Source organism: Vanellus vanellus, assembly GCF_965231255.1.
Source record: "Vanellus vanellus genome assembly, chromosome: 2".
Lineage (NCBI taxonomy): Eukaryota > Metazoa > Chordata > Aves > Charadriiformes > Charadriidae > Vanellus > Vanellus vanellus.
Window position 1 is genome coordinate 72,449,830 of NC_138906.1, and position 20,407 is coordinate 72,470,236.

At 40.6% G+C, this 20,407-nt stretch overlaps 1 protein-coding gene and 1 long non-coding RNA gene across 2 annotated transcripts in view; one reads left to right on the forward strand and one right to left on the reverse strand.

Annotated features, from left to right (window-relative positions):
* Positions 1-11,704: 11,704 nt before the first annotated feature.
* The window catches only part of LOC309686772, a 78,852-nt gene continuing 70,149 nt past the window's right edge, over positions 11,705-20,407 (reverse strand). Inside the window, exons 3-4 of the long non-coding RNA XR_014270582.1 lie at positions 20,050-20,203; positions 11,705-12,085 (exon numbers count right to left, since the gene is read on the reverse strand). This is a non-coding gene — a long non-coding RNA (uncharacterized lncRNA). The remainder of the gene's footprint in view (positions 12,086-20,049; positions 20,204-20,407) is intronic.
* Positions 18,113-20,407, forward strand: part of CAP2 (cyclase associated actin cytoskeleton regulatory protein 2) — a 70,228-nt gene continuing 67,933 nt past the window's right edge. The window contains exon 1 of the mRNA XM_082499530.1: positions 18,113-18,354. The gene's annotated coding sequence lies outside the window, so the exon portion shown is untranslated. The remainder of the gene's footprint in view (positions 18,355-20,407) is intronic.

Consider the following 20,407-nt stretch of genomic DNA (forward strand, 5'->3'; position numbering starts at 1 on the left):
TGTTAAGGTCAGGAAATAGAAAAATAAATAGTTAAAATACTGGTTTAAGAGACTACTAATGGGTGAACAGTATTGTTCAGAGATCTCCATTTTCTGTGGAGGGAACAACCAAAACCCAAAAGATCAAGAGAAGGAGGAGGCAGCAGAAAAGGACCCTTACAGATTTTGCAGAAAGAGGTCATTTGTGAAAACAGGAGGAACTTATGAAAGCAGAGAGGAAAAAAAAGTAATTCATTTACTCATTCAACAGTGTTAGCAGAATTTGCATATCCATGTCTGTTTCAGAGGCTTTGAAATTTTGTTTTTCTCCAGCTGTTTTTCATATCATTTTGGCATGTTTTCTTATCACACAGCCACTTAGCTCTCAGACACTCTCGCTAACAGACTGGTGGCATCTTTCAGCTGCTCTCAGGCCTTCCCTTTTCAATCTCCCAGCTGCCTCTCTTACCCCTCATAACATGACTGGCCTACCCATCTTGTGTATTTTTTTAAATCGTTTCCAGCTGCCACATTTGGTGCTCTAGATACTTTCCATTCTCTCCCCCAGAATATGGTATTTTGGAGTGTTTCTGTGGGCTGATGGGATGACAGCAGATTTCCAAAGCTTTTTTCTGCCCTAATAGGAATCTAATCCAAGTCCTTTCATGATTTTCATGCACCAAACTGAAAATCTTGTTTGGCTACTGGCAAATGCTGGGAAGCTGAGAGGAGGAGAGCATGATGTGAAATCACCAAGGTGGTAAAAATACAATGATCCATGATCAGATAATCAAATCACATCTCTTGCTGTTTCACAGATCTCGTGGATCTTGTTCTCTGTTCTCTTAAGTACTGCCCAGTCTCCCACATTGTGTGCAAAACCTCTGAAATTTAAAGAAATGTCAGCTAATTTCAGCTTACAATTTGGAATCACTAGACCAACAGTGTCCCCGATCCTTACACTACTCTTGCAGACTGCAGCCTCTGGAACTGACATGGAAAAGGCTCTATGTATTTTTAAGAAACATACGTTGGTATGCGTCAATCCTTAGACTTTCATGGTCAAGAAAAAAACTTTATACACAGATTCCTCTTAACTGTGTAACTGACAGTTTAGATATACACCTGGTTGTTATCTCATGCATTCTTTTGCACATTAAGAAGTGGGTAATGCTTTCATGTTATGTTAGCTTCACAAAATTTTGCTCCAAACCTGTATGGCTATAGGAAAATCTAATTGCCATATAATTAAATGTACTCAAAATTAAATTTCAAAGCTATTGGCCTTTCTTTTTTCCATATTTTGACAAAAGTAAAATGAAATCGACCATGTAAGGCACTTAAAAGTCATGGAATCCTAACTGGGTTTTCTATAAGCTGCCTTTTAACAATGTCACTTAAACAAACATGCTTGAAGGTTCAGAGAAGAACAATAATTTAAAAAAAAAAAAGCACCTAAAGATCTTATCTGCATATTGTCTAAGTTTCTGTCTGACTCACCCAGGGCTGTTTCTTTTTATTCAAGTTCTTTTCTTATCCAGATTAGAAGCTGGAGAGGCCTGGGTGAAGAACCTTCTCTGCAACAGGTGCCCAGTGTCCACAGATGAGCCATGACAAAACATGTTGGCATCCAGCACTTGCTTTGAAATAGGTCATGAACTCAGAAAATCCATTTATAAATGTCGCGCCAGGCTGCAGAATGGGGCACATGTTTGGAAGCGCCTGAGAAAGGAACCCTCCTCTAACCACTGTGGAGGAAGGCTCCTCGGCTCATCCTCTTCCCTTTTCCTGTCTGCAACTCCTGGCACTGGGAGAGGAAAAGGCACTTCTGGATCTCCCTGCTCATTCTAAAATTGTTAGAAGGAGAAAGGAACTGTATCCCGAGGCTTTGAAAAACACCAAGAGCATCTTGCAATTTGAGTTTAAGAGCTAATTTGGTCACTACAGCGGTCAGGAGAGAAGTGAGCATAGAACTGGCAGGATAAAGTACAGGAAGAGAGGTTTTACACAGAATCACAGACGTTTTCATACTAACTGAAAACTGTTTCCCTCTCAAAGAGTGGCCTTCTCCACAGTACAGTGAAATCCTTGAAAGCTCTTGCGGTGCCTTCAGAGAACATTTGGGTCAGGTTTTGTGGTCTTGTCTTCCAATTAGATGGTTTTAATAAAGTGCATTAACAGATATTTTCAAACGCTCCTAAAGTCAGGACAGCTGTGGGATCTTTGCAACACATGAGATTGTTACCAGACCCGAGAACAAAAATCCTAAGTTCCTCCCCAGTTTGGTTTCTGATGCTTGCAAAAAGCTTCTCTGATAAAAAGAGAAAGCATTTGCAAGTCAGCTCGTGAAATAAAGGAGAATCAAATTCCACAATTAACTAGGCCATCATCTAGCACACACAGTTCTCCGTACCTGCCAAGTACTATCAATACTCTAAAAAGAACCCTATTAATAAGAAATGTTGTTATTTGGAATAGACTAAGCTGGGGTTGCCTAGTTCCAAAGAAACCAAATATGCTGACCGTGACACAGCACTCTCAACTTTCCACATGAGATCACCAGATATCTTTGACAGTGAGAAATGAGAATGGGATTATATATTCAGTATACAAAATACAGAATCACTTTCTATATCTAGGGTTGCTTCAAGATAAATGGCACAAATGGGTTCAAGTACCTTCCCTCTTAAAAAAAAAAAAAAAAAGACAATAGGATATATGTCCTCCCTTCCTGCAATGAATTAGACAAGCACTGTCTGATACCAGCACTGAATACTATAGTCTGGTGCAAACCAGAACTTGTTTCTAATAGGAAAAATTGAAAGTAATTTCCACAGGCCTAACTTTACTCCAGGAAAATTAATCTCCCTTGTCTTGCTCTGTGGTCAAGAGACATATAGATCCTCTGAATTACTGTCAGAAGGAGCCTCTTTCTGCTGGCTGTAAAAGGACACAAGTGGAACTAGGTCACCTAAGGTAAAGCTTGCTTCTGTAGATTCTGTAGATTCAGTTTTATTTTCTTCTATGTAAAACGTTTTCTGCTGATTTTTTGTTTTTCAAATATAAGGCAGGGATTGCCTAGCTTTGCCTCTCTGATTAAAACTGCACTAAATGCTGAAGACAATTCATAGAGACGATCATAAAAGCCATATATCAACACAATAAATTATGAAAGTATTGTATAAACAGCAATGATACTCTGCTGCTAACTCACAGGACAATCACTATCAGCCTGAAAGATACAACCTTAACTCTGATATCAAATAATGGCGCTAAGGAATAATTGTGAGCATAGCCTGTGTTTAGATAGACCATTTGAAACTATTGGAGGAAAATGTTCACGATACATTTCAACAAGTTTCCATTTCACAAAAATCAAGAGGATTTTGTGAAAATTTGTATTTGAAATTATCAAAATGTCTATTGTAAAAAGTGGCATGTCCAGTAAATAGTTCACTGAAGAAGAAAAAACTGTCTAAGAAGAAATTAAAAATGGAGGGAACATATTCCAGCCCATTTTTCATTGTTTGAATCAAAGTTTTCTCTGGAAAAAAATCATTACACCAAAATTCCATAAGTACGTAGTCCATTTAAATGTTCTTTTGTGAAGGCAAGTGGAAGTTAACAAGGACCTCTAAGTGCTTGGAGAGAAGGACTATATTTTTGGTTTGGTTAATTTTCAAGTCTCATCTTCCAATAAATCTAGTGTCAGCATCTAGTTAACAGAGCTGACACAGCCTGGATGCTGTACAAGATTTATATTACATGTGATACATGTTTCCATGTAGGTTTTGCAAATGAACATTTGTAACTCTAAAAGCCACAGACTGTAAGTCAAGAACAGATGTCACAGACTTGAATCCCTATCATCGCATGCTGAGGTATGAAAGAATGGGAAGAATTAACCAAATATAGTAAACAATTTCACATAATCGCATATTGAATTTTATCTCACATATGCTATGGAATACCAAACACGTATGTAACACATTCATTTTATGCATACAACACGTAGTTTTTGCATATTGGTTATCTTTTTTTAATCAACAAATTCTTTTAGTGTTGAGACAAAATTGCTGGTTTTCATTTATACACATGTAGATGAACAGAGTTTTCTAAAAGTCTTTTCTACATAGTCTTTTCATCAACATTTCTATGGTGTTTTGTTGCACAGCATATCAGCTCTGTTTGATCACTTTTGCTCACTGCAGTGTGAATATATGTGCATGCATCTGTGTGTGGATTGAGAGCCAGACAACGCGTGGAATGTGCTTGCCAGGTAACTAACACAGGTGTGGTACCACAAATCTGCAAACCCAAACGCCTCAGGTGACTGTGTGCAGGAGTGGAGTTTCAAATAAACTCAGTATCAGTGGGCAAGGTTTTATCCTTGTGTAGCTTTCACTGAGTTTGTCTTGACACATTCTGCTGTGGCTGTTCTTCAAAAAAAAAAACTTGCTAGAAAAATACAGACATTTTTTCACATTAAAAAGAGAGGAGCAGATTATACAAGTTCTTTCAAAATATTTGATCTGGAATTATTGTGGTTTTAATGGCCATTTTTACTTGGCCAATACAGTGGATCAATACAGAATGTCTGTTAAACAACTTCCTTTATGACAACAGGAGGTAGCAAGTTTTTTATGGATGAGCACTCATAGCAAATCCATAATTTTGAAAGATGGGGTATTTAAGAAGTTGTGAAAAGGTGTAAAAGGTTGTGGCATATAAGCACAATGATTGCTAGAAAGTTTCATTTCTTCATAAAGCTCCACCAGAATTTCACAGCTGATCAAGGATCATGCTGTAAAACCCAACGATTCCCTCAATTACCGAAACACATCAATTGTATAAATTTGAGCATTATGTTTTGCATCACCACCAGTCTCCCTCCTCTTTTTTGGACAGCACCACAAGTGTCCTGTCAGGCGATACAACCCATAGAGGCAACCAAATGTTTGCTGCTACAACACATGCATGGAGCTGGTAACGGCAAATCCCTGCACAACACCAGCCAAAATAGCCAGTAGCGCTGCCAGACTCAAAATATCTCACTATGTGCTTCTGATAATGAGAAAGGACAGGAGTCCCACAAATTCAGCTCTGTCACCTTTTTTAAACAGATAGATAGAACTTGATGGGAAGAGCATCATAAAGCAACTGAAGTTGCTTTAGTAGTACCATAAAATTTGATTTGAGTCAATTCAGCCAACTCAATCGTAAAACAAATAAACAGCCAACTGACGTATATCCCCCTGCTTTTTTTTTTCTTTTTTTTTGCCATGGATGAGAACAATCTATCTTTGTTCATTATATATAAAGTTACTGATATTCAGGTTTGATGACAAGTTATTCTTTAGAGCACATAAAAAATTCTAGGTGAGTATAGTTGTGCTAAGCGGCAACACTGCAGATCTATCTGAACACAGAACCCGCAGCAGTGACAGGTATCACTGGGACTCTCAAGTGCAATTTATTCTTACAAAGCCCACTGCAACGTTCAGCCACTGAGCTTTTGATCCACAGCATTTGGTCTGTGACTCACATAGGAATTTGGCATATTCATACTTCACTCTGCTGTAAGTACCTTGGTTGAGGCTTCCTATGTGGTTAACGAAAAATTAAGAGAGTAACATCTTTGACTCGGATCAGTCCATGATTCATTGATCCCTGTCGGTGCAACCTCAGAGCTCCCACTTTCCATTGTTGTATTTGTGTCCAGCATCTGAATTCTGTGTCTATTAGGGAGTCCGTGTGGGCATGACTGGACAATGACCTGACAATATTCGATATAGAAGCCACTGTTGATTGGCATATATTTTTGCTACAGTAGTCACATAAATAAAGTTTTAACTCACTAGCAGCATACACATTCCTAGTTTCATATTATATTTCAGTGAAATAACTGTGTGAACTCTGTGTCAGACGTGCAGTAGCTATAAATCAGTAGATTCCTGCAGCTTTCAGTATACGTCTGGAGACCTAGAAGAACAAAGAATCTCACCCGGAACATTTAATGGGTAAAAATAACTGTAACAGGTAAGAGTCCACTTCTAAAATATTACCAGAAAAATTCACAAAATTGTCTCCAAAGATACATTAGCTGATTAATACTACCCAAAGACACAGTTCTTGCCCTAAAGAGGTATCTAATCTAAGATGCAAATGAACAGAGATAAAGGAAAGCAGGGGAAAATATGATACCTGAGAGGTTTAATACAATAAAATCTTCAGCTTCTGCAGTCTTTTCAGTATTAATGTATAATTATCTCACAAAGAGCAGGTTGAAGGAAGAGGATGGGAAGAGCACATATTTGTTCTGGCCCAAATTTAATCTTCAGTTAAAACTAAAAAGCCCCAAGCCACTGTCAAAGCAAAACTGCCACCTTAAGCCACCCCCGACTGTCAAAACATTTATTTGACTGTGTTTAAAATAACTGTAATAGCCTGTCCAGATTTTGTACCCTAAAAACGCTGCCCTAAAATAAAGGAAATAAAACCCTGTGCTTAGAAGCTCTTTAGCATAGGAAATAATGAGATGGCAGTAATGAGGTTATTTTTTGATCCTAAGCTAATTCAAACAGTTGGAAGATCATTCCTTAATGTACCAAATAAGTTGTCCCCTTCTCAACTTTGACAGAACAAAGGAAGAAGCATGAAAATGGGAGAGTGAGATTTGTACAGAACCAAATCCTATGAATGAATCGAGGAAATCTGCATTAAAATCGTAACAATTTGGAGATAATGCAGAGGGAGCCACAGGATGCTAAGTTTACTTCCATTGTACTGAAATCACTCTCATTTAGTATGAAACTCCATTCAACACACAAATTGTGCCTGAAACAACAAAAAGCAGTCGCTTGGCCAAGTTTCCTGACAGATCTGCGGATAAGACCACAAAGCTTTAGTCTACAGGGAAAAGCAGTTGACTTGGCAAGTCTGTCTGTGGCATGCTGACCTTTTTTTCAGAAAAGGTCACCTCGGAGTCAGGTTCCTGAACTTCCCAGGGATTCTGCAGCTCTAAAGCTAGGGATCTTTTAGACTCTAGCATCATGATAGCCTAAAGCAACATGAATTAAGAAGCTGTTTTTTTTCTTCCCACAAAACCTTTTCAGAAGTTTAGGAGCAATGCGGGGTAGTACCAATGCAGTTCTTAGTGATCAGCAACCGTGACCACTGCTGAAAACCTCAGCAAGATCACATAAAACCAGCTGCACCTAGGTGAAAAGCTAAAGGTTTCTGGGTTTATGTGAAGAGGTCTGATTGTCTGTTGTCTGCTCTGAGCAGAATTATGAGAGTTTAGCTTACAGTGCTACCAAGCTGTCCCTTTTTTGTTACATTCAATGCAGTTGAAAACAAAAAGAAGTCAGTGAAATTTTTTTATCAATTATTTTTAGTGGAAGAAAAGCGCACTATACACCTTGGACTGCAGGAATCAAGTTGTAAGACATGGCAGATTATGATAAATTGATTTGCTAAACAAGCAAACAGAAACCCTTGAGTTCCACAGCATTTTAAGCACAAGAATGACAGACTGAAACAGGTTTAACACTGATACTAGGTTAAATCTTAAATTAGGTGTGCAAAGCCTTTCGTTTTTGCAGGGTGTGGCTCGCATGGAATGATCAAACCAGTTTTTAAAAAGGAAAGAAAACATAATTAAAGTGGTAATTTTAAAGAATCATAGAATAACTCAGATACAGAATTGTAGATGCTATAAATCATCATATTACTATTAATTCCAAAGGACCAATAGCTGCTTCCACTGTTGAACTTTGTGATCATTCTTGTGGATGAAATGTTTTAAAATTTTCCAAAAAGTGCATTTATTTTATATATTTTATGTATTTATCTTTGGTTTAATTTTTTTAGGGTACATCATATAAATGCTTTAAATAAGGCAGAAGAAACTGCATGAAAGGACCCCCTTGCTGAAATGAAAAATAATTTTGGAAAAAAAATTGGGGGGGTGTACTAGATGATCTCAAGAAGTCCCTTCCAACATGAACAATTCTGTCATTCTCTCATAGATATATATAGATATGTTATATATTATATAACACGATATATACCACATATTATGTAATATACAGTACACATTACATAATAATTATACATTGTATATTACCTACTCTATATACCAGGGAAATAAAAGAAAATGAAAGAAAAGCTAATCTGTTTATTTCTTTAAACAAGGTTACAAACTAAAAAAGTATCAGCAAAGAAAAATAGTAAGAAAGAAAAAGGGATATTTCTGTGTTCTTGATCAGGTATTTTGATGGCACACTGTCCAATTCAATGTGTATAACGACAACAGAGATGAAACTATTCCGACTAGTACTAGAATTCCTTATACAAAATAGATGATTCATATGCGTATATACATATACACACACAATGACAAACCAGTCCAAACATTTGTACTTATCAATGCAATCACACCTTTCCAGCTATTCTGCAGTTCACGAATACTGCGTAAGGGGGGCTGGAAGTACATTCCTAGCATCCAAAGATTTTTAACAAGGAAAGACGGCGACTGCTTTTCAACCAAGTATTACATGTACAGAAACTGAGTAATCATGCCCTGTGCAGGTGGAGCGTGGGAGGTGAAATCCAGAGTCAGTGAATGAGGTTGCCGGGCAAGACACACACAGCCACCCACACCACAGCTGCTACCGCTGTGCCTGTCAATAGCCCCAACATCTGAAGGAGACAAGCTTTCTTCAAAGGTGAGCTGATTCAGCTGTACAAAGGTTTAAGGACATTTTAACTGACATTTTGCTAACTATGGCAGGGAGGTTGGAACTTGATGATCTTCAAGGTCCTTTCCAACCTCAACCATTCTATGATTCTATTTACTGAATTACAGCTATCTCCTATTAAATAAAGTTAACAACGCAGGTGGGACAGGAGTGGACCCCTAAGGACTGCCACCTGCTCCTTCGAATCAATGGCTAGACCTGTGCTGACTTCAATCACCCTGGAACAAACAGGCCTTTAACCCTGAGGCTCTCCCTCAAGCAAAACTGGACTAAAATCAGCAGATCTTTTGCTCAGAAAGGCTCCTGTATGAACTTCCGATTGCTAAAAAACAGCCCCAGGACATATACAGATGCATACTGGCACTGCCCATCTTCTATGCAGCATCTGTACTGAAATGTATTTTTGTAAGAGATGTAAACACCTCTGAGGATCTGAGCCTTTGCTCGTTATCCTCTTCCTGGCCAGTTTCAGGAAACATGAATACATATATGTGTGTATTTTTACTAATAGGTAAAAATAATTGTTCTAATGCTTGTTATTTGTTGGCATCCAGCCAACAGTCAGAAACATGACATGGTAACTTTGAATCTAGGTTTTGGTTGAACTCCTGAATATGAATATTTGCATTTCAGAAACTGAAGACATTAAAAAGGTTGTGATTAACGTCCTAGAACTGACATCCAAAATGACAACAGGAGAGTGGAAAAAGGTAGTAACAATTATCAAAATATCTAGTAAAAACAAACAAATAATAGTCCCTTTTGTTCTTTATTAATTGCTTTATTAATTGAACAGTAAGTGACCATACAAGACATACAATCTTTTGGCTGGGGACCTGTATCACACAAAAATCAGGACAACCAATGAACAAATCAACCTCGAACAACTCCCATATGTGGAACACATCAGGTTCTCTACCAAACATGTTCAATAACACTAAAAAAAAGGGTTTAAGGAAGATCTGCTATGAATATCCATGAAATCCATGAGGATTCCTGGGAAAGCTACACTTCAGAGGTATTTCAACTTCTTAAATATTATCACATTAACACCAGTGAACCATTATAAATACTGATGGATGACTCAGGAAGAGGGGATTGTATGTGTTGCTCACCACAACTGATGATATAGGTCAGCCTATGGTTCCAAGACCTATTAATGTGGGGACCCTCCTCTCTTTCGTTTCCCCAAAAGATTTCACCCCATTGTTCCTCTAACACATTTTATTTTCCTTTTAGTAAGTGCTATACCAAAGAGCTCTCAACAATTCATTCCTTGCTGTTCATGAAATGCAGCCCCTGAGGTCCACTGAGGTAGCCCCTACCTTTGCTTATCACCAAGGTACACACGCAGGAGATCCCAGAAGCCATACACAAACCACTCAACCATGCTGAGGCAGCCAACCACGGGTAAGCAAAACAGGTTTTCCTGATTATTACCAGCTAAATGAAGCTGGTGGCTGGCAGAGGCTCGCATATCAAGATTGGTCAGCTCAGCTCTGAGCAACAACCTTTTATACGCTGTGGCATAGATGTGCACCTTTAATACTGGTTTGACTTTGCAAATATATTCTTCATGGTGCTACACAACTATTTTGGTTATTACCACTTAATGTTTTATAAACAACACAAGATACACAGCTTTGAAACAACACTCTATAGGAGCTGCAATGCCTGACTCTATCTTACACTGGGAAAATGAGTTGGAGCTGCTTAAAACAAAGACTTGGAGATATCCCAGCTCAGCAGCTGGGTGGTAGAGGCAGATGACCTCCTATAGATCAGAGGGACAAGATGGAGATGAACCTCACTGGGACGCTGAAAGGTCTCATGCTCTTCTAACGTGTACATCAAATGTATAACAGTAATCTAATGAAAGACCTTACAAGTGCCTGTGGGACACAGATTCTCTATGAAGATGCTACTGGGTTCCTTCCTGTCCATCTAAAATATTTATATTTTAACCTAATAGGATATACAGGAATTTGGATAAAAAGCTCTTTTATCAACTATTAGTTGGTTGTTACACAAACATTATAAATTACATTGTATTTGCTGTTGAACTTATATTGTAGTCAAAGCATTTCTGTCTTCCTTCAAATCCTACATATATTATCACCATATTAGCTAAAGGCTAAATATAAAACCTTCATCGTATTTCTCTCTTATGCTCCTTTTTTCATACTCTGTGATAAATCAGTCACGTTAGTGGAAATCTGTATACAACCAATAGTGTTGTTTCAGAGGTACTGATATAACTGAACCAGAATCTAAACTGAAGTTCTTACTTATACCAACACTTTATCTATTTTTAATGTTCATGGTCTAATTCATAAATCAGCCTTAGAGTGTTGTTTTCCTTTCTTTTCCTTTATGAAGATACAAGAATGGCACATTTGATGGGGGATTAAAAGAGAACACCAAGATGAATTATTCAGGAGACTAAACAATATTCTTTTCTAAAGGAAACGATAGCTTTTAGAAATAGAGTGCAGGATGTACAGAGCCTGTGTAAATACAGGAAAGCAAGAAAATAAGAATGAAATAAATGACTAGTTTTGAAACAAAAAGATTATTTCTGAGACCTAAATCACTGGCCTACATTTATTCAAGTGAAACAATCCAGAAATGTATTGTGAAGTGCTGACCCTGTTAGTCAGTGACAAAACACTCATTGATTTGAGGGGAACCAGGATTTCACCCCATTAGTGTGAAATATTTATAGTTCTTCTAATCCATTTTAGGCATTAAATTTAAATATGTTTTGTTCCTTTTCTTTTCTCCTCCCTTTTATGGACAAAAAAAAAAAAAAAAAAAGCAAGACAGGAAGATAATCTGGTGACTCCAGTACTTGATTTATCCTAAAGCCTTTTTTTGGCTTTATACTTACGAGGTTCTTATAAAAGAACAAACCCTTCTTTACTCAACAGAGGAAACCCTTCTGCCACAGCTGTATGGGAAAAACATGTATTGAGAAGGAGAGATTTCAGAAAAGGGGGCTGGTCTTAAAAAGCTCTCAGCATACTGCGAAATAAAAAGGTGCAAGCCCATTTGCCAAGGAGAGTATGAAACATAGAGTAAATGACTGCTAGGCTCTGTGCTGCCATGCCTGATTGGCTCCTGGTACCTAATCTAGGCAGTCATCATTTGTAAAATAATAATTTAGGCTGACAAAACCGCATATTAATATAAGTAATGTAATGTACCTAGGGATCCTTGCCAGCAGTCTCATTTTGCAGGAGGATATAAAACTGAGATATCCTCACTCTTCAAGTCCTCGGCAGAGGGAGAGGTTGAAGGAGCAGAAGAAAATTCACACCGCTGTCACCCCTGGCATTCCAGTTCTGTATTGGAAAAGCATAAATCACCTCAGTATCTTTCAAGAACTAAGTAAAAGATTTCAAAGACTCACATTCAAAACTCATGGTCTTTCCACCTCTATTCTATATCAGGGTAGTAAGTGTATTTACAGAAGATATGTGTCAATAGCTAAATGGGTCCTTACTGGACGAGCCCAAGCACAGTGAATATGGTGAGGTAAAGGTGTTTATTTTCCACCTGAATGACTCATCTAGCAGGGACTTTCCCCTCACCCATCCAGTGCAAAGGAGCTTGGACATGGGCAAAACTAGCTAGGTACAGCATCAGCCACCGTGAGTAGCAAATGTCACTCAGTAGCAAATTAACTGTTGTGAAAGAACAGAGGAATTCTGTCTCTTAAGGTGGTTCCTTTCACTTACTTGGCCTGCAGTAACTGTGGCTGGGGTTATGCTACTTACAAACCACTGTCTGAATAAGGGCACAGTCTAGTTCAGTGCTTGGAACAACACTAAATATATAACTGTCAGAAGACGCATTGGTTATCTGCCCATATTGCTATTTGATTATGTCCTACAAAGTGTTTTCTCTGTAAAGAATTATGCCACCAAGTGTGGCATAATTATGTGATTTTACCACAAATTTTGCACAACTTGGTGTTTTCCTTAAAGCACCATTTCCTAGAATTGGGTGATTATGTAATTATTTCAAACAAAAATTAAGTTTCTATCCCAGTGGGTTGTACAGTACACCTTGAATTCATTACTTGATTATTCCCCAAAATCTCAGAAATAGCAACAAAAAGAATCTCAAATATCCCCTGCTTTTTAAAAAAAAAAAATAATCATTTTTTCTGTGTGTCTGGATTTTTTAGTACTTCTGCTGCACCAACTGCATGGGCTTTCCTATGCAACAAGAACACCGATCATTAGCAAGCCATCCCAGGAAAAAGTTTAGAGCTGGCTCTATGCTTTGTACCTCTGGGGACTAAAAAAATATTTGCAGTCTGGATTTACTGGCAAAAAAGTAAGCCATGGCAGAACCTCCTCAGCAATAAGCAGAAATGGCTCTTACTGAACACTAGATGAGGGATTTTAACCATTAGCAGAACAGTGCATGAACAGGACTGATGCATTTTACTGAGACATACACACAGCAGGTCTCGACAAGCTCTGCTCATGACGTTGATGCCACCATACACATGGTGGTGAAAGAAACATAGCATCAGACAACAATGAAAATAGTACCATCCAGTAAAAGAACACTGCTGCTGCAAGAAAATACAGATTAAAACACCAGACTTTCATGCCTGACCACTTCATGCATTCCAAAGGTGACTGGAGCTCCTACAGATGCTGGGACATTTTGAATGAGTCAAAGAAGCTGTGGCATGAAGACCACAAAACATTTTTAGTAGCTTTTGACTTTCAGCAGCATTCGGGTACGCTTGCATTTTCCTCAGATGCAGCTGGATTACAAAGCACTGACAATGACAAGGTCAAGAGCGCAGACATTTAACCAGCTGCAATTATCCTACTAAGATGCTTCACAGGTCACATCTGGGGCTGGAACGGTGGCCCAGCATCATGATGAAGCTGTCCTGAAACTCTGTCAAAGCAGGACTGTATATTCAACTGCTAAGCTGGAAGCAGTACTTCAATTTGTTTAGTTGCACCAATGCATAACTCGAGGACACTGCTAGTCCCTTAATAGATCTCCTGCAGCCTAGGTTGGACGCAAGATCAAAACAGAACTAAGAAGCTCAAACAGAAACGTTAACGCTTCTAGAACGAGAAAACTAACATTGACCTGTGAGTAAGACTTCATCATTCCTTTTGACTACCACTTCCATGGGTTTCTTATATAGCAAAAAAGTAGTTCAAGGTGACATGATAACATTATGCTCACACACTTGAAAATTTTGCTTTCCTTCCTTTGCTTCTCAGTTAAATCATCCTCACAAAAAGTTCCTTGCAAATTTCTGCCCATAATTAAATGAAAAACGTGAAACTTCACTCAAAATCCATACCAAACCCCAGTACTGTATAAAACAGGATTTTTAGCAAAAATACAACAGAAGCCTGTATCTCATGATAATAAATAGATAGGGCAATGTAAATGCATAGCAGAACTGGGGCCCAAGCCTACAATATTCACTAAGTAGCTTTCCCAAAAGAACAGCTCCACAGAACTGAATTAAACTGCAAAACTACCATAAGTAAAAGTAGTCACAAAGATTAGTATTTGTGAGATCAGGACATTTTCCCCTTGGATTCAGCAAAGCCCTTAAATATATACTGAATTATAAACAAATGAGTAATTCCACCCCTATGCGACAAGCTGCTTAAATACAACTGGAACGTCTAAGTGCTCTGCTACACAGGCATGCCATTACTCACATACTTAATGATAAGCATGTGCTTATTATTTAACTTTTTATGTTGCCATGCCTAAAGAGAAGCATACAACTAATTAATGTACAATTATGAAATGAGAGTCCACACCCCCAGAGCTTACTGCATAAAAGAGAATACAGAGAAGAGACAGAACAAGCAGTAGAGTGACATCTCTGAAACTAAATGTAATTCGAACCTGCCTTAATCTTATTTTACAGGTGATCAGATTGAATGATGACAGATTAATCCTATTTCATACTAGTCCACTTCTTCAGCAGAATCTTCCCAGTTTTTCCTGTGTATCTTGACACTTGATCTGCACGAGATACCCACAAAGTGCTCTTCACAGACCTATTTAGTTAATTAGCTATATGCTGTTTTTCAAATTCTGTAGACTAAACAGCAGACATCTTGACATGTCCTGAACGCACTCCAGTATTATTTAAGCAGATCTAGCAAGTTCCACTACCAAGATTTTCACATGATATTCCAATGTATTTTTACATCAAGAAGTGCTTGTACAATTTTAATTCATATTAATATTTTCTGCATTGCCCCAGCAAAGATAGACCTCATGAAATCAAGGAAATGAGCAACCATATTTGTGGTTTTCTCCAAATTTATCTATGAACCATTTAGATGCAACTTATATCAATAGGGAAAATTTACAATCATATACGTTGAGAGTCCATTTTCAACAAATACTGTGAAGGTAAGCATAGACATTTTCAACAGTTGTCTTCTCTGAAAAAGAACGTGTATGCAAATAAAAAGATGCACCAGAATACTTTCTTCTAAGTAAGTTACGCTGTCAGTCTATAGAGATTTTGATAGCCTATCTCTACAGCCTCTGACATGGACTTTGGGATCCCTGCACAACTTTAGAAATACATTCTTCTATTAAAGGGAATCAACCAGGCCAGCCTTGGCACAGATTGTCTGCGGCAGAAAAGTCAAAATGTAAAACAATAATAATTTTTTAAAAAAGTTATATTAAACACCATACACTATGCTCCATGAGCTACTGTCTTTTACTTGGGTAACTTCCTGCAAGAGGACTATTACTGCGCTTCTTGCATAAGAAGAGCTCCTCCTAATTTCAGGAAGATTATAGCATAAATTAGAATTGTAAAGGTTTTTTGAATGTCTTGATCAGAAAGTTGGTGACCCTGTCCCCACTAAAAAAAGTACACAAATAAAACCGTTTAACTTTTTATGTTGCAGTTACCGTCATCCACGTAGTTTCTGCATATAAATCTAAGCCAATATATGAATGTATTGTTAGACTGAGGGCAAAGTACTCAGCCACGAAGTCTGATCTTCCAGTCATTCCTTGCTCAGTATTTCACCCAATGTTAATGCCAAACAGTTTCAAAATGTATTTTTTATTGCTGTCCAAGCCTTATTTTTCCTTGATGGGATGAAACAATAGCATATCTTCTAGTCAGTATTTTTGCACATACAATATTTTGCAAAGTCCAAAATTTGCACATCTCTCATTCCTTTCTTCTCTTTAGGGGGCTGTTGCTCAGCCTAAATTAATAACTACTAAGTTCTTTATAGAACTGCCTTTTAAGATTACCTTTATTTACATAGAAACTGCAAGGCTCTCTTCTCTAATGTTTTCAGGCACTATATCTTACATCTTTGCTTGCCACGGCGTTTCCTCTGTATGATGAGGTCACTTTACAATTACTGAACCTCCATTTTCCCCCATCTTACTAAATTTATTACTTCTTCTTGTTCCCTTTACCTTAGTCTTAGCCTGTTGAACATTCTCCTGGGGAAGGGAAAAAAGAACTTTTTTTTTTTTTTTTTTTTGTGAAGAAAGCACTAGAAGTTGGGAGCAAAAGCTGTGTTTTAGGGAACTTGTTTGAGACACATAGGGCATCTGACAGCTTGGTAGTCTCATAAGGCTTTCCACAGAAAGGAAATGCCCAATGTTTTTTCCCTCTTTTCCACATACCCGTGATGGAAAAGGATGATGTGCAGTGCTTGACTGTGCTCTTACAGTAAGAGCTTGTAAAACTTTTCATAAGTTAACTGCATTACATTTTTCTCAAATTAAATTGACATTCTACAGAAATTCAATTGCATTTATCATCTTAAACTTTCCACTTATCACACTGACACTGCACAAGTGTTGAGACTTCTTTTTCTCTCTGAGTTGTATGGAATATGGACCTTGAGCTACAATCTAAATGTAGTATTTTCACAGTTTCTTAATCCTTTAGGGTTTTCTTTCCAGAAAGAGATCTTCTGTGACTGTTTCTTGTTTCTCTTAAGTAGTTTCTGTGTTCCGTACTTTTTTACAATCAGGTCTTCAATTCTATACCATCTTTTTCCCTTCTGGAAGATCTGGCAAAACCCTCTGGTTTAAAACCTGTGCTGTTCTGTTGATTTCATCCAGCTGTTTATACATGCCAAGGAGAATGAGTTCTTTTCGTTGTGTACAGGAAGCCGTGGCATAGATTTTTTACAATTTCAGATGCCAATTACATTGCCTGCACTAGTGAGTTTGGATCCCAGACTGATTCTTGCAGTCAGCTTGCTTTTCCTTAATGCTGTCTTAAGGCATGTGAGGTCTGTGAGCTGCTGTTAACTATGGCATCCTTGTTAAAATATGACTTTCCTCAGGCCCATTCAACTGCTGGGCAACTAAAACAAATTCTTGTGTTCCATATTTTGTAAGGTTGTCAAACCATCAGAAATGAAACTCAAAGTCTTTTAAAATATGCTATGCATTTGATAGGGGAAGTGCTACTGATTTTCACGTAACCACATGGTTGACTTGAAAAATGTATGTGGTCTTTTTTATTATCACTAACTAATGAATTATTTTTCCATTCAAGAGCAAACTGCGCCTTTAAAGGCTGTGAATTCATGGTCTTCTCCCAAGACTTCTGTGCGGAAAACCAGCTCATTTGGTACCTGGAGGTAAAGCAGGTATGAGGTGGAGGTAAAGCAGGTATGAGGTGGATGACCAGCTGCCCCTTGGGACCACGTGATGATGAGCGCCGCATAACTGCAGAACACATGTGTTCCGATTTGGCCAGGGGTGCAGACTAGCATGAAGCCCCCAGAGCCTGACAAACAAGGCCTAGGCACGGGGATTTGCCTACGGGGAGAAGTCCTGATTTCGCGGCCGTACTGAATGAAGGCAGCAACCCCACTGCGGGCCCAGCTATAGCAGCCGTCGGGCTGGTACAGATTAGTCCGGCTCGGAATAGACAATGGGCTATTTTGGCATAGGTGAGGCTGCCCTCCGCCTCCCCCCGCCATGCCAGGGGTCTGCCTATGTCCACGCTGTCCTCCCTCTCCTTTCCCGGAGTGGGCCGGGCCCCATGTGGCGTGGGCTGCTCGCTTCCCGCTGAACCCAGTGGTGCCTGATGATGGGCAAGCGGGGCCACCACGCTTGTGGCTGTGGGTGCCCCTACCCTGGGTGGCCTGTGCTCTCCCCCCCCTCATCGCTCCTCCGTGATGCTCCACCACTGCCATTTCCTCGCCGGCTCCCGGCCGCCGCGCCGCCGCCGCCGGGAGACACCTCTGCCTCTCCCGCTTCTCTCCATTTTCACACACTCCACCCACTTTTCGCTTTCTTTCTCCATCTCTGCCACCGTCTCTCCTCTCTTTCTGGACTTGTCTTTATTTGGCACTGCCGGAAGCCGCTGGGCATTTCTCTCCCTGCCTGCCCGGGCAGCTGATGTGACTGACTGACTGACTGACTGACACCGGCTCCCGCTGAGGAGAAGGAGGAGGAGAAGAGGAGGAGGAGGAGGGAGAGCCGCGGCGAGGCGAGGGAGGGGGGAGCGAGTGACCGGCCACGGATTTTCATTGCAGAGAGGAGGGGGCAGGAAAAAAAAAAAAAAAAAAAAAGGCTGCACGGGTCATCAAAACAGGTAACTCAAGAGCAGGCGGCGGCGGGAGGGGGCGGGATGCGGGGAGCGGCCCGACACCCCCCGCACACACCACACCACCCCCCCCCCGCCCGCCCCGGGCCCCGGACAGGCTGGGGCGGGCCCGCCGCGGCGCGGCCGGGGCGGTGGGTGCGCTCCCGCCGGCGGTGGGGCGGAGGGGCCTGGCCGGGGCGGCGGCAGCGGACATCTTGGGGGAGGGGGGGGGACAGTGATGAAGGGACGTCTTGTTGCTCGGCCCGGGGGGCTGCCGGGCGACGGCGGCGTCCGTTGGGTGAGCGGGCAGTGCCCCGGGCGCTATCTGGGTCAGGGCCCCGCGGGCGCGGCCTCGCTGGCGGCTCGCAGCCCCTCAGCTCCCCTCAGCTTCTCTCCTCTCACCTGCGCCTGGGCTGCCGCACGGAAAGCTCTCCTCCCCGGGTGATAAGTGCAAAAGAGCCGCGGTGGGGGGAGGTAATGGGGGAGGGGAGAACCAAACCAAACCAAACCCGGCAAAATACCACAGCAGATGAGGGATCTTCTTTAGGGCTGAACCCGGATCTCTTCCGCCGAGCCCGCGGTCAGCGCCGGCGGCAGCCGTGACTGACTCCCGGGAGGGGGGCGGATTTCGGCTGTGCCCAGGCCTTCCCCCCCCCCCCCCCCCCGATCCCGGCAGCTCAGCTCTGCGACAGGTTATTAAAAAATCCGCCCCCCCCCCGCCCCCCCCAGCTTGTTTATGCACACCTGACTCGGTCAAGCGAAGCCAGTCTTGAATTCTCTTAATCAGCGTAAGATGATCTAATTTGGAGGGCGGCAGCCGTAGCGCCGATGGGAACGTGGGTCCCGTCCCGTGCCGCCCCCCCCCGGAGCCCGAGGTGTGTATGTGGGGTGGGGGTGAGCGAACAGCCCACAGGTTTGGCCCGGAGTAAAGGGTTAAAACGGCATCCTGGGATGAGAGCTCTGAAGGCGGAACGTACACCTTTCCATAAAAATGCGTGAGGGATGCTGCAAATAGGTGGTGATGTGCAGGAGCAGGAGGAAGGCAGAAATGAAGAACTGTGGATCTGAGATGCTGCGTTTGGCAGTAACTCGACGTGTGAAAGGAGTTACTGCCCCAGAGACGCGGCCGGCACAAAGCCTGGGGGGAGGACTTGTCATGACCCCACCTAAAAATGTGAAATTTGGCCTTTGCTTCCAGCATCGCTATAGGCCTGTACCTCAGCATGACAGGATCAACAGTGAGGATTTTTATCAAGTGAAATTCAGATTTCATAACGCGTAGGGGCGGTCTTAAAAACAAAGACCATCTGGGGAAGAAAGCTTTCTTTATATGCATTACCTAAATGTGGTTGTTTTCCAGTGATGGAAAATGTTTTCAGAAAAAAAAAAACCCTACACAGAGGCCAGTCCATGAGGAAGCAGTTGGACGGAGTCTGTTAGCAGGGGAGCAGGGTGGTATCAATACTGCAAATTCTTACTAATTTGTTTCTAAGCCAGGCAAAAGCGACAATGGTTCATGGACAACCCTGTTTCATTGTTTTGTGAAACTAGTCAGGAAACTAGTCCTACTTCAGAAACATAACTTTAAAAATTATTTAGAATAGCAAAGAGATAGAATGAATTGAAACTCAACACAGTGCACTCAAAGCTGGTCTTTTAAGACATTATTTTAAGCAAGTTTGCACAAGAACAAAGGCAGCCCACCTTCTGCAGCAATGCCAGGCGCATACAACAATATGGCTCTTCTAGGTCTTGGGCGTAACCAAAATGCTAGTCTTCAGAATATTCTTATGATTCATTTGCATTCTTCCACCTCAAACGGATGCTGCTCAGATGTGGAAGGTGGACAGGCACAACTCTAAATGTAATGAATAAAATACGTTTTCTCAATTAAATAAAAATGAAGAGGATGTACATTATTTACTATTACAGTAGAACCAACCTATGATATGTTTTCATTATTCTTTGTCAGCTATGGCGCTCACCTCAGTGGAGAAAAGGCCTTCTTGATATACCATAAGGAGCAAGGATATTAAGATTACATCTATTAAAACTCCCCCAT